Raw genomic sequence first — 9,631 nt, 5'->3', positions numbered from 1 at the left:
TTGATGAAGGTACGTCCTTCATAACCTTCGTTCGAAAGCCATTATCTCTCAAGGGAAATAATGCTTCGAAGGACGAAGGACTTTAATGTTTAATATTTTCTGTGTTGTCTTGTTCTTAACTCATAGCATTTGAGAATAAGTCCCCAACATTAGTGAATTCTGGGATGAACTGCACAGAAGACTGGTGAGCCTTTCCACTCCGCACCATTTTTAGTAGTTGCATACGTATTTGGAATTTTGTGCTAGAACGTAGTAGTTGGTTAATGTTATGTTCTAATGACATCTGTACCTTCGTATACACCAGACTGACAAGGATTTTTTTAGCAAGGAAACAAACTTTCTATGTCTTGACTATATCACTTAGCTTCTTTACATCTTCATCTAGAAATGATAGCTGCCAGCATTTCTCCATTAGGAGCTCAACGACTTTGCCTACTCAAATCAGATCAAATGTCGGGGCAACAAAAAGGGAAAGCTGGTCTAAAAAGGAAGTCAGACTGTCTCCAACAGCACACTGTAAATCTTTCTATCCGCTAAATATACCGTGTAGTCAGCTACTTTACTCCCCCATCAAGGTCCGCTAAAAGGTTCTCTATATTAGCGGATGGTACAGTCGTCCTCTAAATATGGTGTCTTCCTATGCGCACGCTAAATCGTCTTCGTCCTGCCATCGCGGCTCACTTCGACTTGTTCTTTGATCTCGAGACGATGCTCCGAAGCCGCGTCCATGGGGTTTCTTCATCGGTGTGCTACTGGCCTAGATAGCCTCAGCTTGGTCGAAGCCGCTGCGCCTCTCGCCGCCACACCGGCGTGGCCGCGGGGCGCACACGCGTCACCGGTTCCAGGCAAGATCCATGACGATGTACACCTTGCCGCGAAAATCACTACAGGAAACTGGTTATAGAACGTGGGTGACAAACCGTCGAACTTAATGTAATAAGCCGACGAACTTACAGTAAGAACGTGGGTTTACCGACGAATATAGCCGACGACGATTTTTAGACGAACTTAGAGAAGTAAGTTCAACGGCCCCGACGAACTTAACATTAAGAACGTGGGTACCGTCGAACTTAAAATATGGATACAATTAAGTGAGAGACTAAAAATTTACGATACAACATAAAAAATTCAAACAGATGGTTACTCACAGCAGGGTCATGTATATCAATCTCCTGATGCGCACAATTAAGATCACCAGTTAGTATGACAGGCTTCGATTTCTCTAATTCCTGCACAATCATAAGAGACGTGTATGGTCATCTCAGAACTTAGCAGCATGAGATATATTGTGTCGTTCTTTGATCACTACTGAAGTCCGTAAATGGAGGTGAAATTGTATTTGAAAAAATCATGCATATTTCAGCAGCATGGTATTTTTTGCACAGTACAACAACCGCGAAGAATGCAAAAGCCAGGTTTATGGTCATTACTGTCATAGACAGAAAAACACAAGATTTCTTTTTTTAAAAAACTCAACCTGCAGGGGGAAGACAGTCCCCGAACATTGCATTAAGAACAGCTCACACAGGTCTAACTTGAAAATTTGCTCCCATGGAGAGTTGAACTCAGAAGAAGTGCTACTCAAGCCATCTAACCAACTCAACTAGAGACTCAAAATAGCCTAGAAAAAAGAAGAATAAATGAGCACAGAATAACATAAACAAAATGCACATTAAATTAGTTCGGTACTTCTGTTTCAGTAAAAATATGCTTTACACTTTGATAGAAGATAAGTAGCAGAATAAAAGACATACTTTCATGTAGTTACCAAGGGATGGATCCCACTCTTTGACCCTGTAAGTCTGCAGAGAAATACATGCTCATGGACTTCAGATTTTAACCTCAGATGGTTCATACTAGTAAGAAAAATACTGATTATTTACCAATCTTTTTAGACCATCACCAGAGTTTGGTACATAAGCAGTTAACAGGTAGAAGTTACCAAACTCTACAGTCACAACCCTCCCTTCAGTATCATGGTCTGATATACCAAGCCCATACTTGATCGACAGTGGTTTGACCTACATGCAACACATGATGAATAAAAAGAAAAATATAAAACACAGAAACCTTGCAGGATGCTAGCATATATCATTCATGAAGAAGTTATGCCAAAGGCTATCATGTAATAAATTGGAGAAGAAAGGTTAACAATGATCAGGCCACAAGCCCAGGACACAGGATCACAAAAACAATGAATATATTTGTGTAGTATTGGACTAAATATCAAAAGAAATGGACAGTGAATTAATCAGGTTCCAATATAACCCAAGGGAAGAGGAAACTAACAGTGATTAATCAGATATTTTAAATGTTTCTTTACTTTTTCATTAAAGTAGATCTCACAGTGAAGCTTGCTTTAGATTTCAGAAATGGAAAACACTGAAATCTCAAAATTGAAGAGACAGGTGTGATAGGTAAGAGAGCTTGCTTTAGTTTTTGAAACGGGGTCTAATCGTCCTACTACCACTAATGGAGCAGTGCAATTTACTCAAGAACGACGGATCAGAAATGCCATGGACAACATGCAGGAGAAAAGCGCGGCCAGCTGAGCTGATACCTGGCCAGCTTTCAGCAGTCGGCACGCACCTTCGCTGAGAGCGCACGGGCACCTACCGCTTGCCCATTTTCGCTGAGAGCGCCCGCCCTCCCGCAGCAGCTGCCACCCAACGGTTGGGCACGGGTCTGGCGGAGGCTCGGCGAGCACGGTTGGGCGTGGTGGCGGCGGCGCGCGAGGTGGAGGAGCGGTGGCGGAGGCGCGACGAGCGCGGTGGCTGGCGGCGGCGCGGTGGAGGAGTGTGCGCGGTATGTGCAGTGGGCGAGAAAGAAGAGAGTCGTGTGGGCGGGTTGGGGATTTAGGTTTTTGGGTTAAGTTGGACGGTGTCCACGTGGCCCACGAACTTAATATAAGAACGTGGGTACCCACGTTCCTAATACGATAAGTTCGACGGTTTTAGCTAGGGCGCACAATTTTAAACTAAGAACGTGGGTACTCATGTTCTTCAACAAACCCATGAACTTAACTCAATTAAGAACGTCGGTACCCACGTTCTTAAATTAACCCACGAACATTTATTAGTTTCTTGTAGTGAATGGCGAGAAGCGGCGAGATGACGACGCGAGTAGCTGGTGGCTGGCGTTGAGACCTCCCGTGCGACAAGGATGCGAGTTGCAGGTGGCTTGTGGTTGTCTTCTTGTGTGCATACGTGAAGGCAACATCTACGACAGCCACCGGACGACACACTCATAGTGTTTGAGGAAATGCTCCAGCCATCAGCCACAATACTAATGTTGTTGTGTAATCCGCAAATGACTAAATTCTATTAATTAAGTTAATACATTAAAGATGATAAGATATAGAAGATGAATTTTAGAAGACGTTGCTGGAGACGATAAAGATATAGATGACGGAATCTTTTAGAGCGTGTTGTAAAGGATGAGAAATATTTATTTAGAGGATGAAATTTAGGGTACGTCGCTGGAGATAGCCTCAAGTGCCTTGGTGTTGGAGAGATAGACCAATCAGGTGAAAGTCGTTCAAATGGTCAGCAATCAGCAAATAACATCATTGTAATATAACATCTAGACCGCTCACTTATCTACATTTGTCCACCGAACTGTTCCACTTAAATGATTTTTTATTCGGCTAATTCTATCATATGCATCTAAATATATTATTGTTGCTATATATTTAAAGCAATACTCTTTTAATTGTCTAAATACAAGCGCAAGGCACGAGCCATATTCATTATCATTTGTATAAACGTGGACGAAAACATGGATTAAAAATAACTATACTTTAGGATGGAGGGAGTAATTGTTACCGTGACAGCGTGACTTCATTTTCCAAGGTCTAAGTAGTTGCATGCCTGCAGTTCCCGCGCTAGTGTGCCGCGCTATGAACCAATTTTTAGGTTTTTAATATATAATTGACTATTTTAAAGATGTCATTATAATTTGTGGTATCCGACAAAAAATATTTGACCCCTACCATTATCTTCGCTCTCGTGTGTACTCCCTTTAATGTCCTATTATTTATCGTTTAGGACAACGACAGTCTCTAAAATATAGCATTCATCTATGTTTTTCCCTAAAATACAAACAAACTCATAATGTATTTATATTTTTATAAAAGTACTTTTTAAAACAAATCATACATATAAATATTAGATTCCAAAATTAAATAACAAAAAAATTATAGTCAAAATATTATAAGTTTAACTCAAACTTTATCTAAAACGATAAATAATAGTACATCGGAGGGAGTACTATACATCAGTATTGTTCATTTTACCCTCTTGCTCGCTTTTCTCCCTCCCTGTTGAACGTGTTCCACATCGACCCCGTCGTGCTAGAGGTTGGGCCGGTGCACCTGCTACTGGCGGCCGCGGAGAGCTGGGCCCCTGCGAAAGGGTTGTCGTTGCTGTCAACCCAACATAGGACATTTTTTGTCTTCTCAAGCGAGTCCTGTACATGTGAACGTAGATAATGGCAGGAGCCAAAGTTTTTATTGAATAATGGCAACCACCGGAAATTATAGTGACATGAGTGAGGAATCAAACGCCTCTTTAGGGATCTCTAGAGGGTAAGTACAATAAAATCAATGGATGAGCTGTTCACGAAGAGGCTATCTCTTCAAAACTTTTTATACATAGTCTGTTAACTGTATTTAAAATCTAGGGACTCAAAATTGTATCATACAATCTCTTAGTTGTTTGTTATACTTAGAATACCGATTCAAAGGCACAAGGTTGTACGTGCCTTTATGAGTTAACATTATTATCTCTATACTACTGCACTGCACCACACACTCATTTATGTCCATATATATTATGCTATCTTTTTATATCAAATTTTTCATAATTTATGTTGAATGTCTTTGAAACAAATATACTTAAATGAAAAATCTTTTAACTATAAGGTTTTAAATCTTGTCAAGCAATGAAACTTTGATATATGATGTCTCTCCATCCAAGATTCTTTATTTTTTTAAAACCTAAATATTAAAATATGTGTATTTAAAATAAACACTTGAGACACTAAACGTATTCAAATAAAAAACTTAATAACAGTTTACATGTATCTCAGGTCGACCATTATAACATTTGTATTAGCTATGTGAATATTTGAGGTCATTTATAAATTTATTTTTAAAATTTTAAGGTTTATAAACTTAGAACATATATTTCATGTTCTAAATGATTTAAAAAAGATAACTATAAAGTTGTGGATTGTATTGATAACTATAAATTCTATTCAAACCATATCTAACATCTGAGATTGTTTGATAATTTTACATTTGAATTTTAAAATCTACAAACTTACAATAGTATTTTGTGACTTTAAATAGTTTCAGTCCAAAAACTTTTTGACTACGTTGTAGATCTTTTTTTTCTCGAACGCGCAGGAGAACTGCGCCCCATTATATATTAAGCAGAAGAAAATAGAAACAAAAATTTACAGACCTCCTTACGGAGGCTAGAAACATGCATACAAATATAGATCTATAAGGGGATCAAAAAACAAATTACTCAAATCTTCCTAAGGCTCTACCAATGTTGTAGCCAAATGAGCGAGGCCTTTTGCCCCAGCTACTTCCCACCTTCTTCTTTCCTCATCAGCAACTCTGAGACTTAAGGACATACTTGGATTGCAGCCATCAAAAATGCATTTATTTCGACGATTCCATAAAGTCCAAGCTCCCAAATGATGAGAGAGTTAAGGCCCTTTTTTGTGAGACTAAGGACTGCTCCTCCCACCACTTCCCACCATCCTAGGAAGGAGTTTGCAATCGGTAGTGGTGCAAGAGAGTGAAGACCGAATTTCCTGAGTAAAAGGTACCAGAATTATCGTGAGAAGGAACATTGCACAAGGAGGTGGTCCATATTTTCTTCCTCTTGATCACATAGAAGACATTTCTCTGGATGATTCAGGCCTTGCTTTGCCAATCTATCAGCTATCCAACATCTCTTATGGGCAACCAACCAAAGGAAGAAACAATATTTTGGCAATGCCCAAGATTTCCAGATTCTTTTATAGTGTCCAAATGTCACAGATCCCAGAAATAGACCTTCATATGCTGATTTGGCTGAGTACACACCATTCAGGGCAATACTGAAGATATGCTTGTCGTCAACCTCCGGTTGCAGCTCGATATCATATATCAAATCCCAAATTTGAAGGTAATCTGTTAAAACCCCCACTGACAAAGCTCCTCTGATATCAGAAATCCATTTGGCACTAACAACTGATTCATTGTCCTACAATTGATTACCCGCTTTGGAATTGCGCCAATCAGCCTTGGAAACAAATCTGCAATTCTTTTTCCATTCAGCCATTTATCCTTCTAGAATTTGGTATTGGTTCCGTTCCCCACTTCAGTGGTCACTACTTCAGAAAAGAAAGCTCTAGCCTTTTTTGGGACTTATATTTGAAGTCCAAACCAGGGGCGAGAGTGATCAGTATTTTGTAACCACAACCATCTTAGTCGAAGCGCCCAACATAATTCTCGAAGACTAGAAATACCAAGCCCTCCAAGCTTTAGGGGCGGCAGACTTTTCCCCAGACAACAAGACAATGACCCCATCTAGCTTCTTTGCGGCCTCTCCATAGAAACCCCCTTCTAATTTTATCAATAGCATCCAAACCCCACTGTGGGTTATCCACTGCCATCGCTAAATATACCGTCATGCTAGTAAGAACATGCTGAACTTGCACTCTTCTTCCAGCCCTTGTCATTAAGTCAGCCTTCCAATTAGGAAGCTGGTCAGCTATCTTATCCACGAAAGGTTGGAAATGTTGTCTTGTCAACATGTGTAAGGATAAAGGGAGCCCCAAATAACGACACGAAAAGGTTGAAATTTCACATGGCATCAAGGTTTGGACTTCGAGCAGCACCTCCTCAGAGCATCTAATAGGGTACACATTTGACTTTTGCACATTATTGTGTAACCCAGAGGCTTCTCCAAACAGTTGAAGAATGCTAAGAGTGAGGTCAATATCTGTCAGTGTTGGGCATAAGAAAAGGACTACATCATCAGCATACATGGAGACTCGATGGAGCTTTTTTGAACTAGAAAGCTGCTGAAGCAAACCATCATTTTCTGCCTTTGAGAACAGGTAGACAAGGACATCCATAACTAAAATGAATAACATGGGGGAGAGGGGGTCTCCCTGTCGAAGTCCCCTACGATGCTTAATATGATGACCTAGAAATCCATTTAAAAGAATCTGAGTAGAGGAGGTGGCCAGACGCCCACATATCAGATCCCTCCAAATCTACCTGAAACCCAACTTCTTCATTACCTCGATCAGAAAAGGCCAAGAGACAGAATCAAAAGCTTTTGTAATATCTAATTTTAGCAGCAAGCTAGCCTTGTTTTGCTGATGCAGTAGCCTGGAGGTTTGTTGAACCAGCATGAAATTGTCTTGAATGAATCTCCCTTTTATAAATGTGCTCTGATTAGGTGACACCATCATATTAAGCTTGCTGGCCAATCTATTAGCAAGGATTTTGGTGACCAACTTGGCAAAACTATGCACCAAACTGATAGGCCTGAAATCTTTAATATTGTCAACCCCGTCTTTTTTGGGGATCAATGTGATATAGGTTGTATTAAGGCGCCCAAAATTGGCAAATTTCCTGCCCCAAACAGCCGAGATGGCTGCCATAATATTAGTTTTAATAATTGTCCAGCAAGCCTTGTAGAACCTTCCTGTGAATCCATCAGGGTCTGGAGCCTTATCTGAAGGAAGACATTTGATGGCATCCCAGACTTCATGTTCTGAAATAGGGGCTTCCAGATCGGTCAGATCAAAACTTGGCATTCCAAGAGTCTCTAACTCAATCGCACGAACCATGTCTGTCCTGTTCCCCAACAGATTGGTGTAGAATTAGTCCACACGAGAAGCTTTCTCCTCGTGACTGGTTAGGATTTGTTCCCCATCAACCAGACATGCCACAAAAAATTTTCTCTTATGATGACGGGCGTGAAGGTGGAATAACTTTGTATTAGCATCCCCATCTTTGAGCCATGAAATCCTTGCTCTCAGCCTTGCAATAGTTCTCTTGCAAGATGATAATAATAATGCATATTTCTTGAGTCTGAATTTGAGCTAGCGTTCAGCAGGGCTGAGCACTCTACCATCCTGCACTATTTCCAGCATATGGAGGATTTCTTTAGCAAGAGCAAGTTGGGATCTCACATGCTCGACCTGCTTTTCACTCCAGGCCTGCAACCTTTTTGCAGCTCCTTGTAACTTCATTTTCAGGGACTTAAAAGGGCATGTAGACGACTCAATATAATTCCATGCAACAAGGACAATATCATGAAACCCCTCAAGCTTGGTCCAGAAGGATTCAAAGTGGAAACGCCTTTTTCTGGATTTATTATCCCTAAGCCCCAGGAGTAGAGGATAGTGATCTGAATCTTGTGAGGCAGTACTCTGAAGAAGAACATTAGGGAAGTGCAACTCCCAATCCACTGAACAAAACACTCTGTCTAGCTTGACCAGTACAAGCACATTTTGTTGGTTGGACCAAGTGTACTGCCTGCCATGCAAGGGAATTTCGTTTAGGGCCATATCCTCAATTAATCTTCGAAAACTACCCATCATTGCTTTATTGAAATTATTGTTGTTCCTATCTGAATCTTTATAAATGAGGTTGAAGTCGCCAGCCAACATCCACGGTCCAGGACACTCAGCCCTAATTTCTCTGATTTCTTGTAGGAACATAATCTTTTCATTGCCTCCTTGAGGACCATAAACACTGGTCAGCCACCATTCATTCCCCCTATCGTTATAAAACTAAACTGATACATTGTAATTATCCCGTCTTTTTTGACCAGTGAAACCCAAATGCCTCCTCCAAGCCACAAGAATGCCCCGGCTGCCCCAACAGAAGGAAGATAAATAAAGTCACTAAAGTATGTCCCCAGCATTGAAAGAATGAATCAATCTGAAATAACTTGCATCTTGGTTTCATGTAGACAGACCACCTCTACTCTTGAGGAATCAACAAGTTCTCTCACAGAATCTTGGCGCACAGAAGAATTCAGACCTCTAACATTCCATACCAAAATTTTTGAAGGATCCATTAATTACATTAAAAATCAACAAGACACCAAGGAATCAGCCCTTAACTAAACACCAGATCAAGCGGAGTGTTCCAACCAAACAAGGCTGAAACGGCTTCAATATGACATTGAGACAAAGGATGAGTGAAGCGTTTTTTATATTCTTCTATTGCTTCTTGGCTAATTCCTTCATATTCTGTGATTATTTGTAAAGTCCTCATATCTTTCTTTGTTGATCTGCTCCCTAGGTCCTGCATATGAAATTCCACCCCAATACCAGCCACCTGGCGACTTCTTCTCGGAGCTAAAACAGAAGTGGAGGGAGGTGGCTGTTGTCGTTGTGTGATGTTTTCTGGAACCAGCACGATACCCGAAGGCCTTCTGCAAATGTCGTTGACAAAATTCTCCCTGTGTGATCTCCCTGTGAGCCCATCATCTTCAGCACCAGAGCCATTCTTAGTCAATCCAGAGGGCATCAACGGAGCAGGTACCCCAGTTACATCACCGTCTTCCTCACAGAGTTCTTCAAAAAGATGATCTTCTTTCTGATCACA

At 40.7% G+C, this 9,631-nt stretch overlaps 1 long non-coding RNA gene across 1 annotated transcript; it reads right to left on the bottom strand.

Annotated features, from left to right (window-relative positions):
- Positions 1–1,128: 1,128 nt before the first annotated feature.
- LOC103640865 (uncharacterized) lies at positions 1,129–2,080 on the bottom strand. Its single transcript, XR_559897.2, has 3 exons — positions 1,884–2,080; positions 1,755–1,802; positions 1,129–1,229 (listed from the first exon to the last, which is right to left on the bottom strand). It is a non-coding gene; the product is annotated as an uncharacterized lncRNA (long non-coding RNA).
- Positions 2,081–9,631: the final 7,551 nt, after the last annotated feature.

This window comes from Zea mays, chromosome 10 (assembly GCF_902167145.1).
Source record: "Zea mays cultivar B73 chromosome 10, Zm-B73-REFERENCE-NAM-5.0, whole genome shotgun sequence".
In the NCBI taxonomy this organism is placed as follows: domain Eukaryota; kingdom Viridiplantae; phylum Streptophyta; class Magnoliopsida; order Poales; family Poaceae; genus Zea; species Zea mays.
Note: the sequence above shows the minus strand (reverse complement) of the source record. Positions and strands in the feature narration are given on the sequence as shown.